Genomic DNA, 16,610 nt, shown 5'->3' with positions numbered 1-16,610 from the left:
GAAATAATTTTTGGTAAAACCTCATATTCCACTTGAGTAAGCTCATTGTATAAACATTTGGATATGAAGAAATAATCCAACCTAAAAAGTCTTTGATGCGGGGCAGAAAAAAATGTATAGCCACACATCGCTCCCCTTTTCTCATACCCTACATCTAACATTCTATAATCCTGGATTATCCCTTTAAGTGCCCTAAACACCTTCTTCTTCCTACCTTTATATGGAATACTGCCATAAATATCAAAGGTTTCATCTAAATGTAAATTAAAGTCTCCACATAATATGATATTAGATGACCATTGAGCTAACTCCACACTTAGAAGATTAAGAGCAGTGGGATCATCCAGTACAGATGCATAAATTGAGCAGATAGTAGTAATTAATCCTCCAATTTTAATTTCAGCAATAACCCATCGTCCTAATAAATCTTCTTTGACTTTTTTGGTTTCCCCCAATCCAAATCGTTTTAAAATTGCCACTCCTCTTATTGTAGAACTTTGACGAGAGCATCCTACTACTTCCAATCCGAGATCTCTTAACCACCTTCTATTCGACCACACAATATGAGTCTCCTGTACGCAGACTATATCCAACCGCATAGTTTTGAGCATCTGAGCCATTATACCCCTTTTTCTTTTATCATTTAAACCACAAACATTAATGAACAGTTTGCAATGGTAAAAAATCTACCTGAAATATGTGTTGACCAGCGACATTAAATGAACTACTTGCTTGCATTCAAAGCACTGCAGCCATGTTTGGATTTGTAGTTTTGTGCTAAGAAATTACCCAAAAATCTGCTCATGTAAAAATCGACCTGAAATGGCACTCATTAAAAATTCCCCAAACGCTACATCTCGAAATTATGCGATGTGTGGTAATGGTATAATCTTGGTAATTTCACGTACATTTTGTTTGCAAAATTCCAAAAATTGTGCTGCATAATTAGAATTTTGCCCAACGCTATTCCATTTTTCCTCTTCAGCTGCTCCATTTTAAACACCATTATAATATCGGGTCATATCTCCTTTTTACCTTTCATCTACCTTCTGAGAAAGTCCAGAATACGTCTACAGGGTTTTCACTTGTATATCCTCAAGCGTTGTATGTTTTCATGGGTGAAACAAGAGAATTCTTATATTTTCAAAGCATCTCACAAACAGGTAGAAACATTTCCTTCCTTTTTTATCCATTCAAGCAGAATTGTAAGCGAATTCCACAAACGAAGCACATAATGCACTCCCTGGATCAAAGGGAAAGGAAAAGAAATACATCGCAGCCTGCTGTTCGATGACATGTCTGTCTGAAAGGATTTTTTTCAACATTTTCAGTTGGACAAAGCCCATCGACCATGCTTTCTGGTTTGAAAGAAACAAATCCTACTAGTCAAAAAGAACACCCAGGATCTTAACCTTAGTGACTGGAATTGGTACAGAAATCTTGCCCTGCAGTCCAAACAAACTCTTTTAAATCACTCAATGGAGTGACCGAGATTAGATCAAATTTAATTAGTAGCTGAGTATAGTCCACCTAAGATTGGTAAAGTAGAAAGAGTGAATTAAGCAGCACATACAATGGATATTAAGATTGAATAGAAAGTGAGACAGGGCAGATCCTCGAAAAAGTCCGTAATTTACCCCCTACTTCTGAAGAACAGAATGGGGAGAGCAATAACGAATAAAAGGGGTTTGCCAAACATGAGAACTATAGAAGAGCTCAACCTTCCAAGCCACCATTACCTGTGGCAGCCATTAAGAATGTAATGGTTGACTATTGAAATCTGGAGATAGGTTCAACTGGAGCAGTCAAACTGCTTGCCTCCCATCCTGCCACATGCAAAGTTGGTTTAGAATCGCCAATATGAAGGACTCCATGCTGTGACTGGGATGGAAGCCTGTCTAACCCACCTGTAGAAGGTTGTGGACCTCAAGATGGCTTCAGGGTAATAGGGATTAACTCTTTAACAGATAGGTACTGAGCCCCTGTTTGTGAGCAGAGACATGATAATGCAACTCTTTTAGTAGGTTGTATTATAGAACCATGCGTGCCTAAACCACGCTTGCCTCTACCACACAACCTAAACAACAAATGCGTCTTACCCACGCATTCTTTTACCACACATGCCTTTACCACGTAATTTTGTAGCAAAGGTATGAATGGTAAAGGGGTATGGGTGGCTAAGGTCGCAACTCCTCCTCACCTGGCCCTAAGCTACAAAATCCCCCACTCCCTGCCCTGAGGTCCAAATACCCCTACCACCTAATCCTTAAAAACTTCCTTGACTACCCATTACCCTCTCTCTGCTTTGAGGCCTAATACCCTAACCCCTAATAAAAAGATAAAAACTACCCGACCCCCCAAGCCCTGAAATTTTCCCCCAGCCCTGAAAACGTCCCCGACCCCCCCTAACCCTGAAAACTACCTCCGACCCCCCCTAACCCTGAAAACTACCTCCGACCCCCAGCCCTGAAAACTAGTCCCAAACTCCACCCAATCCTAAAATCTACCTCCAATCCCCCAGCCCTGAAAACTACCCCGACCTACCCCCAGCCCACAAAACAACCCCCGACCCAGCCCACAAAACTACCCACACCCACACCCACCCCCAGCCCACAGAACAACCCGACCCACCCCAGGCTACAAAACAACCCCAACCCACGCACAGCCCACAAAACAAACTCGATCCACCCCAGCCTACAAAACAAGCCCAAACCCACTCCTAGCCCACAAAAGTACCCGACCCCCAGCCCAAAAATCTACCCTGACTGCCCCCAGTCCACAAAACTACCCCGACCCACCCCCAGCCCACAAAACTACCCCAGCCCTGAAAACAAACCCGACTCACCACCAGCCAACAAAACAACCCAACCTACCCCCAGCCAACAAAACATACCCGACCCACCCCCAGCCCATAAAACTATCCACCTCCCCCGACTACTAAAATACAACAACCCACCCCCCAGCCCTGAAGTACACCACTTCTAGCAAGGTCTTCCTGGTTCCGCCGGAAGCAGGTAGCAGCTAGACCTTGCTTTGCCTTAACCACGCATGTGGTCTTAATAACTTGGCAGAATATGGAACCGGTGAGAAGGTATTAGGATTTTGTAGATCTTCACTGGGCAGTGATCGTCTGGTAAGCCATAATTAATAGAAATAAAAAATAGTTGAATTTGTACTCATTCATCAAAGGAAGAGTTCTTTATTTACTTGCACAGTTAATAATAACCATTGCAATTCTAAGATGAAAGCGACAAGCATAGGTTATCCTTCAATATTTCAACATAAAAAATAAAATCGAGATTTGAATCATCTATGAGGTTTTTTTGTGTGGCTACAGTTAAAGTGCATGGATAAAATAGCGTTCACAATAGAGTACGTTTCAGCAATACAAGCTACTAAAACGGCAGGGCTTAATTTGAGCCGGAGCTTGCCGGTGCTTAGCACCGGCACCTAATTATCAGGGCCGGGTCTTCTACAGTCAGTCACGCTCATTAAGTGCACCCGCACCGGTCCGTCAGTAATTAATAATGAATGGTGGCACTGGCACAGAGAGCGTGGGCTGTGCTGCTGCTGCTGCTTCTGGAGTACGTAAGTGCTGCTGCTGTCATTTAGTGTACAAAAAGGGGGTGGTGATGAACAGAGTGTCTGAGTTAAACAGACCACTCTTACCCAGTCCAAAGATCAGGGCTTGATCCATCACCGTTATTTATCTCACTGCCCCATCCCAGCTCAGAACCTGGCTATATGCAAATCAGTCTGTCCCTGGCCCAGTGCATCATGGGAACAGGGCAGACTAAACTACCAAGCCAATTCTTCACCAGAAAGGAGACAAGCTACCGGGGACCGGGAGCTTGTTTCCTTCCCAGTGTAAGAATTGGCTTTTGTAGTTTGGTTTGCCCTGTTCCCATCATGCACTGGGACAGGAACAGACTAATTTGCATACAGCCAGGTTCTGAAACTGGGATGGTGCAGTGAGCTAAAAAACGGTGTTGGATCTAGCCCTGATCTCTTGACTGGGTGAGAGCTTTCTGCTTAATTCAGAGACTCTGTCCCTCACCACCCCTTGTTGTAAATATTTTTGTCCACCCTAAGCGTGGAAGGGTATTCTCAGATGTGAGACCCTTGCTCATTGCACCATCAGGATTCAAGCAAACCGGGCCGAAGACGGCTGTAATGCCAGAAACCGGTCCCCGGGAGCTTGTTTCCTTCCCAGTGTAAGAATTGGCTTTTGTAGTTTGGTTTGCCCTGTTCCCATCATGCACTGGGACAGGAACAGACTAATTTGCATACAGCCAGGTTCTGAAACTGGGATGGTGCAGTGAGCTAAAAAACGGTGTTGGATCTAGCCCTGATCTCTTGACTGGGTGAGAGCTTTCTGCTTAATTCAGAGACTCTGTCCCTCACCACCCCTTGTTGTAAATATGTCATTTAGTGTAAGTTACCACGTCGTGTTGACAACAAAACACTTACTGTGTGACTGTCTCACAGTGACGACGTGACTGACTGACTCAGATTCTTCTCAATTTAGTTTCTCCGTCCTCACTTTCAGTTTTACTTCTTCAACTTCCTGGTCTTCTGCGGGGGTTGGGGCTGTGCGCGGCAGAGGCAGGCAAGCGTGCGCAGATTTTGAAATTCGAATGCGTGTGCATTTGCTGCTGCCTTCTTTAATTTTGCCACGGCACACCCACCCCAGCATACCCGCACCTCACCGACCAGTATCCAGTGGTTAATGTACTTCAAAGCCGCCGCCCGCCATTCAAAGTAGCGGGAGTCGGGACCTGGTTGGATCCACGACGTTGAGGTTGGCTACACAATCACAGACTACTGCTGGATAGCTCCGCTCACCAGGTGAGGGCGAACGAGGCATGGCCTGGGGTAGTAGGCTATGCCGGCGGCCTATAAATAAAGCTGTGCAGGTGAGGCAGGGCAGGGACTGGCAGCGCGAAAGTAATTACTGTTTTTTTTAAAATAATTATTTATTATGTTGAATAGTCTGGTGTGGTGACGGTCATGATGGCCAGGCCTGGGGTATGCGGCGTAGGCCGGCGGCCAAATCATGATTTTAAGGCTGCAGGCAGGGCAGGGCCTGGCAGGTCGCAGGCGCCCGCGCCGGGAATACTGTTGTTTTAATCATAATGTTGATTTGTGTTGATTAGTCTGGGCATGATGGCCTGAGGTACAGGGGTAGGCGGCGTCGGCCGGCGGCCAATCAACATTTAAAAAAATAATTAAGGCTGCGCAGGTGAGGCAGGGCATGGCAGGGCCTTGCACTGCATGCAGTAGGCACCGTGATTAGTTTACTTTTGATCGTTAAAACTTATATTGATGCAGGCTCATTGGTCTCTCTGATCATGATGATGAGGGTTTGATCCCCCGTTTTTTTTTTTATCATCATCATAATCAATTTGCCAGTAGTACAGTGGCTTTATTAGGCTATTGTTGCGGGCCGGCCCGGGCTGCCTGGATGGATGGATCGGTAATACTGCTGACCCTGGGAATGGATTCAGTTTCGGTTCAGGGCAGGGGCAGGCTGATCAAATCTGTGGGCGTTGGGGCTGTACACAGCAAGCAACAATGCGCGCGCATTCACTGCTTTGCCACCACACCAGAGAATACCCGCACTGCCTAAGACAGGCTCCGTCACTTGGAATGAAAAAATCAGGTTGAGTTGACATCGGGAGTGAAGCCCTAGGCCTCTATGAAACTGAACACTTCCACTAGACATCAACTCTTAGCCGCCCCTTTCCCTGTCTCCCTTCACGTTCAGCTCTCCCTTTTCTGCACCTATGTCTTTACTTCTTAAACATCCAGCTTAGCTGTTGCCTTTACCAGCAGCATTTCCAATTATCAACCCCTATTTAGGACGTAGCCCTTAGGCCAACATTTACTTTCAGCTGCCACTACCAAGTTATTTGCTTATCTCCTTCCTGGTCTTCTCCCCCACCACCTATTCCCCCCCCCTCCCAAAACGGGGAAAAAACACGCACAGGCGGTAGCAGGAGCTGTGTTGTCTGTGCACAGGAACTCACAAACAGCACCTGTTGTCTGTGCGCCGCGGCCAGCAAGTTAAATTTTAATGCTTTGCTCAATATCCAATCTGACAGTGAATCCAAGCGAATTGATTTAGTTAGCAAAACTGGTTTACATTCATTCGTATTGTTAATTTGAGGAGCTTGACTGTTCAGTCGCTTTTAAACTGCTCAGGGTCAGAATTGTGCCATCCCCACATACTTCCTGGTTGCTGCACCCCTCGCATTGTCTACTGATTCAATAATTACTTTTCAGTGTGTTTTCCAGCGAGGCCGTTATCATTACCGTTGTCGATTACACCTATATTATCTATATCGGCCTGTACTACTAAAATGTTGTTTTCGATAGCGGTTACTTCCTCTGCATATTGCCTTCTTCTATAGGCGACTTTGTTTTTAATAAGACCTCTCAATGTACATTTAAATGCATCCCATAGATTTCCTATTGGAGTTGTACCTTTATTAGTATTAAAGAAGTGGCAAGTTTCTGACTGTAGAAATTCGATATCCTCTGTTGTTGCTAGTAGAGACCTATCAAAGGACCACATTCTTGTTGGAGGTGCCATGCCCAAATTTAGTTCTAACACAATTGCGGAGTGGTCAGAGAGATGCATTGGATTATAATGTATTGAGGTAATATTGTCAGCCAGAACTCTACTAGCAAGAATAAAATCAATTCTTGATTTGTGTCTGTATTTAGAGTTCCTGAATGAGAAGACTTGCCTCAGGCCTTCCCTAAACCGCCAAATGTCGATAAAGTCGTACTGGTTCATTAAGCCTAATAAGCACGATCTAGATTTAGAGGTGGTTTTTTGTCTACTGTTAGGGGATTTATCTAAAAGTAGATCTAAAGTGATGTTAAAATCCCCAGCTATAATCACCGGATCAGGGAAATTTAGCAAGTGACTGAAGAGGGTTTTCAATACAGAGGGGTCATCGATATTTGGACCATAGTAGCCCACTAATGTTACCTTCCTTTCTCCTAACTCAACTGCTGCAATGACCCAGCGCCCTCCAGAATCCACTTTTTGTTGTTTTATCTTAAACCTTACTGATTTTTTAAAGAAGATCGAGACCCCCCGTATGTTAGAACCTTGTGTTGTAGAAATGGAGGATTCTATCCATCTATTCCTTTGGACCAGGTCGTGTATCTCACTTTCTGTTAGGTGTGTCTCCTGGAGGATAATGATCCCCGCATCAGTATCACGAAGATATTGCATAATTTTATTCGCTCGGGGCTTGGTGCGGAGACCATTAACATTCCAGGATAATAATTTGAGTTTACTCATTATGTTGTGGTTTTGCGTTGCTTGGTAAAACAGACTGTAGGACTAGTGAAGTGTATGACTGCTTGGATAGATTCATGTTATCTGAGATGAGATGAGTATAAAACCTTGTATCCACACACTTAATTAAACACAAAGAAAGGAGCTCTTCTATCAAAATGTGCTTATGCCCCACCACCCCCCCGTGCCCCGCCCTCCCCCCCTGGGAAAACCCTGTACTCACCACCCGGAAGAGTTTCCGGAAGTAGTGCCCCTAGCTCTTCCCCGTCTCGACCCTGTGTGCCTCTACTATATTTAGTGTGAACTCGCCATTAAAAGTTCTGCACATCTTATGGGCAAATACTATTCTTGTGTGAAATTCTTAGTGAATTGCTTTGTTTGTGTTTTTTTTTTTTTTTTCCATCATTATCTGTTATTTATTATTTTTTTTTGTTTTTTTTTTTTTTTTTTCTTTTTTTACAGATACATCTTTTTTTTTCCTTTTTCACCTTTTTACCCTAATCCGTTTTGTGGTTTTTTTTTTTTTTTTTTTTTCTCCTTTTTTCTGGTAATTCAATGTTTGATACCATTCCAATTTTTAACAAGACTTTTGTGCACAGGCATTCAGAACTGTTGGTGCTATTATTATGCGTTTTCAGCTCCTCAAATTTTTTACTCCCTCTGTTTCCTGTTACCGAAAGATAGTAGGAGGTCGTCGGCTGCTTGCACTGATCTAATGTTGTACATTTTGTTATCTAACATTATCTTGAGCGATGCAGGGAAGCCCATCTGTACCGTAGCACCAAATTTGCGAAAAGCATCCATCCTCCGGCCTAACTCCCACTGTTTGTCTAACGTGAACCGGGACAAATCTGAACGAATCTGAAAGTTAAACCCTTTATATGTTTGTGATTTGAGCCTAAGCGCTTGGTTTAGAATATGCTCCTTCAAAGAGTAGGTATGAAAGTTTACCAGAATTTTCCTGGGTTTAGACCGCTGTGGGTTGAGTCTGAAAGGATCCCGGTGTATGCGCTGTATGTCCGTTGCTAACTCCTCAGTAGAATGGGAAAGATTTAAGGTTTCCTTTAATAAAGTAATTATAAAACTCTTGATGTCTGTACTTTCACTTCCTTCTGGAACATTCAAAATGCGTATGTTGTTACGCCTCGCATTATTTTCTAATGTTTCCATTCTATCCGACAGAGCTTGATCATCTCTTTTCAGTCTGGTAATATCTTCGGCAGCGCCCTCGGCCCTCATCGTTACTTGGCCCACAGTTTCCTCCAAAGCTTGGGTTCTCAGTGACAAGGTGACTATTCTTTCGTCAAGAGATTCGCAGAAACTCCTTATCTCTCTTTGATTAGAGGCAGATTCAGCAAATCCTTGTTTAATCTCCGCTGATAAAGCTGTGAACATTGATTGTATTGAGGCCATAGAAATAGGTTCTGAGGATGAGGATGAGGATGAGGATGAGGATGACCCTGCCACTCCACTTGATTCTTGAACAATTGTAGGTGGCTCGGGTGGTTCAGAAAATATGCCAGCCTCAAAATTATCTTCCATATTGGCAGGATCAATGCTAATAACATCACTGGTAAGAGCACTAGCTGCTTGTGATAGAGAGGGAGGTACTGCTTCACCTTCACCTACTTCCCTTGTCAAATCAAGGTTTTGTATAGCTGGGTCGGCTAAATCTGCAGTGTTTTCAATCATCAGATTCTCTACGTTAGGCGCGGCAGATGAAGCCTCTTCTAGTCTTGTTATGTGGGAGAGGTCGGAGTTAAGGGATTGAGGCTGAAGTTCTGAGGAGTTCATAGAGGCAAACTCTATGCCCTCTATCACAGGAGGCAGAGCCTGCCCGCTGCCTGCCATGATCTCTGCACCTGGCAAAGTTTCCGTGATGTTGTTGCTGTGTTGCGGATGTTCTTTACCAATACTCAATATCTGGGGGACCACCTTAAAATATGAGCGCAGAGATGGGGTTATTTTGGATGCAGAGTCCGTGGAGGATTTAGCTTTAACTTTAGCTTTACTGCGCCCCCTACCCCTTTTTGCTTTAACCTCAGTTGACAGATAAGAGGATGTATCCCGACCAGCGTTTAAGTTTGGAGAGTTTGGAGAGTTTGGAGAAACTAAATTCCCAAACTCAAAAACCTCCCTACCAGCCTCCTCCTCCGATACTTGTGGCACTTGTGGCGCACCTTTAGCTCTCTTTTTGCGGGGTATGCTAGATGTATTAACCCCCAACACGCCCTTCACTGCAACCTTACCTCTTAGCTTCCTAGCAGTCTCTGCAGTGCTCATGTGTCCCAAAGAAAAACTTGCAGCCTTACGATGATTTCTGGTGTTTATTTCCGCTTTTGCGTGTAGGTCGCTTTCTGCAATAAGCCCCTTGTTTTCACCCTCCTGTGCTGCCTGGGAAGAAGGCAGGACGAGACCGTCAAGCGAGACCTCAGGCGGAAAAACCAACCCAAATGCCGGGGTGTTTTTGTAGAAGGCGCCGCTGGTTAGAGTGGCGCTGCGGAGGCTCAGAATCCGTCTTGACTTACGAAGCTCCAGGGCTGCTAGCTCCCAGCGTAGCAGCTCAGCTGTGAGCTTGCCTTGGCGTGGGCGTTCACCTCCACCTCCGCTGCTTGCAGACTCCGTAGAACCGCCGCGCCCGCTGCGCCCTTTCTCCTGCGTGCCGGCGCTTGCCGTCTTAGTGAGGCACATCAAAAATTTGGATGAATAACGGAAAACGAAAAAAGGCTCGGGACCCAAATGCCTCACAAACCAACCGAGATGAAGCTGCGCGATGCAGCCCAGAATGTTGGTAGAGCTGGCGAGCTAAATTCAGCTGAATTCAGGCATCAGGAGCGGAGACAGGAGCGGAGCACTGCAGCAGTCAGCCGACTGCCGCCATGTTTTCCCCCTCGAGGCTAAAACTTATATTGATGCAGGCTCATTGGTCTCTCTGATCATGATGATGAGGGTTTGATCCCCCGTTTTTTTTTTTATCATCATCATAATCAATTTGCCAGTAGTACAGTGGCTTTATTAGGCTATTGTTGCGGGCCGGCCCGGGCTGCCTGGATGGATGGATCGGTAATACTGCTGACCCTGGGAATGGATTCAGTTTCGGTTCAGGGCAGGGGCAGGCTGATCAAATCTGTGGGCGTTGGGGCTGTACACAGCAAGCAACAATGCGCGCGCATTCACTGCTTTGCCACCACACCAGAGAATACCCGCACTGCCTAAGACAGGCTCCGTCACTTGGAATGAAAAAATCAGGTTGAGTTGACATCGGGAGTGAAGCCCTAGGCCTCTATGAAACTGAACACTTCCACTAGACATCAACTCTTAGCCGCCCCTTTCCCTGTCTCCCTTCACGTTCAGCTCTCCCTTTTCTGCACCTATGTCTTTACTTCTTAAACATCCAGCTTAGCTGTTGCCTTTACCAGCAGCATTTCCAATTATCAACCCCTATTTAGGACGTAGCCCTTAGGCCAACATTTACTTTCAGCTGCCACTACCAAGTTATTTGCTTATCTCCTTCCTGGTCTTCTCCCCCACCACCTATTCCCCCCCCCCTCCCAAAACGTGGAAAAAACACGCACAGGCGGTAGCAGGAGCTGTGTTGTCTGTGCACAGGAACTCACAAACAGCACCTGTTGTCTGTGCGCCGCGGCCAGCAAGTTAAATTTGAATGCTTTGCTCAATATCCAATCTGACAGTGAATCCAAGCGAATTGATTTAGTTAGCAAAACTGGTTTACATTCATTCGTATTGTTAATTTGAGGAGCTTGACTGTTCAGTCGCTTTTAAACTGCTCAGGGTCAGAATTGTGCCATCCCCACATACTTCCTGGTTGCTGCACCCCTCGCATTGTCTACTGATTCAATAATTACTTTTCAGTTGATGCAAAGGCTATATTATGTTGAAGAGGGATCGCCTGCAAGTGTATTATTCGGACGACATTTCTCTCTCCCTCACACACACACACTCATACTCTCGCACACACACTCACACTCTCGCACACACACTCGCACACTCACTCTCTCACTCTCTCACTCCCTCATTCTCTCACACACACGTTGTCGCACATTCTTTCTCACATACACACATTCTCTCCCACACTCTCTCACACCCCCGCCCCCAGTCAACCCCCCTGACCCCTCCCCCCCCCGATGTTTTGGGCAGGTTTTCTTGTGTAGGGAATGGCAGTGTTTACAAACAGATATATATACCATTACCAGGGCAGCATTACGTCTCCTACGTTTTGAAAAGGGATAAACAATGCTATGAAATGTAAGCATTTAATATGTGTTTTTCAAGAACTGCATGATTGTCAGATGCATAATCATCTCACGCTGGAGCTAATTTTCCACCCACAGCCTGTCTCAACAGTATGTTTGTGACAGTGTGGCATTTGTATAGCATGCATGATGCATGCAGGTCCCATGTATATACTTACATCATAAAGAGGTCGGGAGTCGGATGGCAGATAATGCTCAAATAGACTGTCCCGACCTCGATCAGAGCACCGCACAAAGCAGCGCCACAGTCAATCCTGAGCTCCGCTCGGCGCACTAGATGACGACATTGCGACCACTTGTGACTCACTTCCCTTACACAGCGCCTCTTGCGCTGCTGCGCCTAAGTGAAGTCACACATGGGCTGCTGAGGCCACCTACACCTTACCGAGTGACATAGTTCGGCCGGCACACTACAGCGCCGTTGCCGCTGAGGCCAACATACACTTGTGAACACGTTGGTTAGGATGATGGATGACAGTGGGGCATGTACATTACAATGGAGCCCCCTGGCTATGTCTTGTCCGCAATTCTGACACCTATCATTGCTCGGTTTCAAAAAATGGCCACTATGCCTAAAAAGAGGCTGTCTCGATAGGACAGCTAAAATAAGGTTATTCTCGTGGGCTTAAGGTCTCTGGTTTAACAGAGCAGCGCTCTGTGGCTGTGACCAATATGGATCAGGCAGCAATTTGGAACCTACTCAATATGAAGCACCACTGGGGGAGGATAAGATCAATATGAGAAGCACTGTGGAGTGATTACTGGTTAGGCTTGAGCCTGGCACTATCTGTGCACACAGAGGGCTGGCAGTAGGCCTCTGCAGTCTGCAGTGCATAAAATGCACATTCACACCCAGAGTATCAATGACATAAGCTGACAGAGCCACAGTCTAACAAGCATGTCCTGTTCTCGTCCTTGCCTCATGCTTTGCTGTGGTGAGTGAGGCATGTGCCTAGCACTGTTTGCCTTGCACAGAAACTGAGTTTTCACTTTGAAGGCTGGTAGCAGGACACACACGCACAACACAGGCTGAAAAAAGATAGTGTCAGAGTTGAAAACACAACACACAATGGCCCCGACATAAACAGAAAAAAAGGCATCTGGAAGAGTATGGCGCCCAATGGGTCAGGAGAGGAGGGACATTGACAGGTCTGATAGAATGGGGTGTAGGCCTGGTGCTTTGCGACACGTGGAGGACATGGAACCCTCATGACAGGTTTTAAACTCACCTGTTGGCAACACACGAAATGCAATCCCAAATTGGCCTATTGTTACTCCCTGCTACTGGTCTGACTCAATTTTCTGGTTCTCTCATTGTGCCCAGGTGTATCTCTAAGTCTGAGTTATTACATAGGACTTTTAACAGTGCCAGTTGAAGATGTGGGTGGGGCTACTATAGTAAGTGGGTGGAGCCAGTTGAGGTAGTGGGTGGAGCCGGAGAAAAGTGGGTGTGGCCTCCGACAAACATTTGAGCACCTGCACTTCATATTTTACAAATTAAGCAAACCTGACATTTACTTGGGAGACATTTCTCCATTGGGACATTTGTGTAACCACCGCAATAATTTAAAAGACAGAGATCAAAAAGAAAAATCTGTATCTTCTGCAGGTTAATTTAAAGTTCAACAATAGACCAATGTTCCCAAATAAAGTAAGTTTCAGCAACCCAGACTGGTAGAGCTTGAACAAAACGGAAGAATTGCTAATCAGCATGTTTCTTGTCATTTGGTTTATTCACAGTCATTGGCAGCTTTGGGCAAATGTACAAACTGTTTCTTCCGGAGTCTTGTTTATTTAGGCCACTCTTTAGCGCCCAGCACCGGTAAAACAAAAGTGCAACGTTATAGGATCTTTTCAGAGCAGGAGCGTTACCCTATTAAATAGACATTTTTCTTGAGCCACCGTCGATTAAATTGAGTCAGATTCAGAGTTGACTTTCTTTAAAAATGGGTCTACTTTTAAACGAAATCTGGCAAACACGCTATGATTTGTGGGGTGGATCCTTTCATGCAAAACAAAACTGCTTGTTGACAGGTAGTGGCTGAGGAGGGACGATGTAGGTTCAAGGAAGACTCCTGAAAAGGAACAGGAAGGAGTATTTTCGTTTTTCATCCCAATCGCTTTGTAAATAGGAACTATTTTGGATGAGTCTCTGCTAGATTTTCACAGAACCTTTGCAGGAGAGACAATGACCATGCAGTAATCGGACAAAGAAAAGAGTTAACTACCTCAGAAAGGCCGCAAGAAAGGTTGGAAGAAGACTGAGCATAAGCCACGATGGCTGACAACCTTATCCTATGTAAGAGTGTTGCTTAGATGCTGATTGCAGACAATTACCAAGAATAAGCAAGCTATAAACAACTCTTCAGCGGCGATGTGACTATTATTTGCTAATATATGTATGAATTGTGGGAAGACTAACATTTCTTGACATAAAGAATGTTATTTGTCTGTAAATATTCTAAACCGTTCAAACGTACATCCTCGGCTCTTAGTTTGTCACTTTGAAATCATGTAATTTGCCAGTTTACTCACACAAAAATATGTCTATATAATACATTGGAGCCTGCAATCCCTGTATACAAGCCAGCCTCTATCTCCCGTATTAAAGATGACTACTGACGTCCCTAGTCACCTGCAATAAAGAAATGTCGTAGCCTCTCAACTATAATAACGTATTACTGTTGAGTTAAGACGTCGAAATGCCTGCTTCCCCTAGCCATGGGGAAAGGTAAGCCACAGAGTACAATTGAAGCTGCTCTTTGGAAAACGAAAACAAAATGTGTCATTCCCTTTTCCTACTTCGTTTTTCTCGGTGAAAAGTGGTGAGCAGAAAGGAGATACTTATAGCAACATGTTCATAGTTTTTCTCCCTTTAGGTAATTATATGAAAGATAAACTCTCTACATGCGTCTTCACATTTTAAGCTACTGCTTTTTTAAAATCTGACTTGTAACATCTTTTTTGGAACAAATATCCTATTTCTTTCATATGAAAGAGTACCATAACAAGGATTTAAGCGTTTTTTTGAAAGGGTGATGGTGTAACTACTATGAATCAGAACAAAGTACCCTATACCTTACTTTATGAGATTATTGCAAGTCAGTTTGGAATTCCATGACCTTATAAAGAAACTCTGCCTTCAGCCTTATTCCTCTATGTAGTCACATACCTCCTCAATGACTTGCTGTACCCTTAAAATAATGTACAGCAGGGGGTATTTGATTCCATATATTAAATAGGAATGTACTCTGGATTCATATGTTAAACAGTATGTCACATACATGTGTGTAGTTATAACAGTTAAAGTAGGTATGAGAGAACAGGACACTTCTGTCCACAAAGAAGCCAGAAATCATCCTCTTTGGCAGTGCACTTTTTGGGTTTTGGCAAATTAAAGAAGGCTTGGGTTGGCAATGACAGTCATCCCTGTAATTCATGAACACTCAGCAATTTGAAGGAGACCACCCTGTCAGAATTGAAGCATTGCAAAAAAATGATAGCATGAGTACGCTTGTAAATTTATGACTCCTACCCTGTTTGTTACCCCTGGGACTGCCTACATCTGTGTTTTCTATTATGGGAGCGTGGAACAGAGAAGTAATAAAGAAAAAGATAACTACCAACATGTGTAGCTTGTCCTAATCCTGAATCAGAAAATAATTCTAGTACTTTTTTTCACTGTTCTTTCTATGGTTTTACATCTTTTTGCTGTGCTTTGCATTTGTTTGAGTGAAAGTTGGGCTTAGGGCGTTGTTGCTCAATGCGGTGATCTATGGGGTGCATCTGGATTCAGCATAGGGAGGCGCAAGAGATGCAGATATCTAGGGCAGGATAGTTCGCAGAACTCAGAGCATAGTAGAGAGACAAAGGGTCGCCACACGTCAGCAAAACAGCCCCATCTCCCTGAAGTGAGAAGGAGATGTGCTCCATTCCCAGGACATACCATAGGCGGTGGAGCCATCCATGGAAAGTGGGTGACTTATCCGTGCCCCACAGGGAAAGTATGTTCTGTAATGACGCCCCCAAAGCTACGCCAAATTGTTTACCTTTGCGGGACTTGAGAGGGTAGGTAAGCCTATCAGAGACCCCGAGGACCACATATTCCGGAAAGCATAAGAGTGTAGTGTCTAAGAGACTGTCGATCTCATCTAGTACCAGTGTCCAGTAGGCTGCGAGATGAGGTAATTCCCATAACAGGTGTAATAGTGTGCCATCTGCCTCACAACTCCTCCAGCAGGTGGGGAGTGGTCCGTGTCACTTTTATGCCATCGGGCTGGTGTGAGGTACCAATACATAATGCATTAACTTTAGACAACAAATTGGAAACATAGAGTCAATCTCAGCTAACTATTTCTGATGTGTGCTGTTTACATTTCTTGCATTAACTTGGAGAATTTCTGAGTTACATGTCTGAAATTTAGACACCACAATTGCCCAAAAAACATGTGCTCTTCTTTGCGCTGAGCCAGCACAGCTATTCATGATATGGTTCCTCGTTCATATCACTATGTGCTGGTGTGGACTCTTTACTTTTGGTCTTATTGTGTGTCATACCTTTGTACCAAAAGAGTTTTGTTTTTGCTTTTGTCTCCTGCAGGCCGCTGCACGTGGTAAGCACACACAACGGGTCACAGAAATCTGCCTCCAGGGTCAGTAGGATGTTCTCCATGTCACATAAGACCCCCGCTCCTAAGGTGCCGCAGCCTGAACGTTTGGATGAGGTGTATGAAGCTCTCAAGAAGGGCCTGGGGTAAGAGGTGTCTTTATGTGCATCCTCAGAGTTATAGACTTACGTCTCTACAGTGTACAGTCAAGTGGCATACTCCCCTGATTCTGTGCTTTTGCTCCTCCTATTTATCTTTGCCCCATCCTCTACCATGACCAGCTCTGTTTTTGTCCTCCCCATATACTTTTGCCCAAATTAGGATGTCGGTCAGAGTTGCCTCCGACCGACATCCATGCGGTTTCGTAACCGACCGACCTCAGACCGGCAGTCCGAAACCACAGTGACGATGCGA

General features: G+C 44.8%; 1 long non-coding RNA gene across 1 annotated transcript in view; it reads left to right on the top strand.

Moving 5' to 3' along the window:
* Nucleotides 1–16,336, top strand: part of LOC147662654 (uncharacterized) — a 168,476-nt gene extending 152,140 nt beyond the window's left edge. Inside the window, exon 3 of the long non-coding RNA XR_015305512.1 lies at nucleotides 16,190–16,336. This is a non-coding gene — a long non-coding RNA (uncharacterized LOC147662654). The remainder of the gene's footprint in view (nucleotides 1–16,189) is intronic.
* Nucleotides 16,337–16,610: the final 274 nt, after the last annotated feature.

Source organism: Lissotriton vulgaris, unplaced genomic scaffold, assembly GCF_964263255.1.
Source record: "Lissotriton vulgaris unplaced genomic scaffold, aLisVul1.2 SCAFFOLD_3202, whole genome shotgun sequence".
Taxonomy (NCBI): Eukaryota; Metazoa; Chordata; class Amphibia; order Caudata; family Salamandridae; genus Lissotriton; species Lissotriton vulgaris.
Note: the sequence above shows the minus strand (reverse complement) of the source record. Positions and strands in the feature narration are given on the sequence as shown.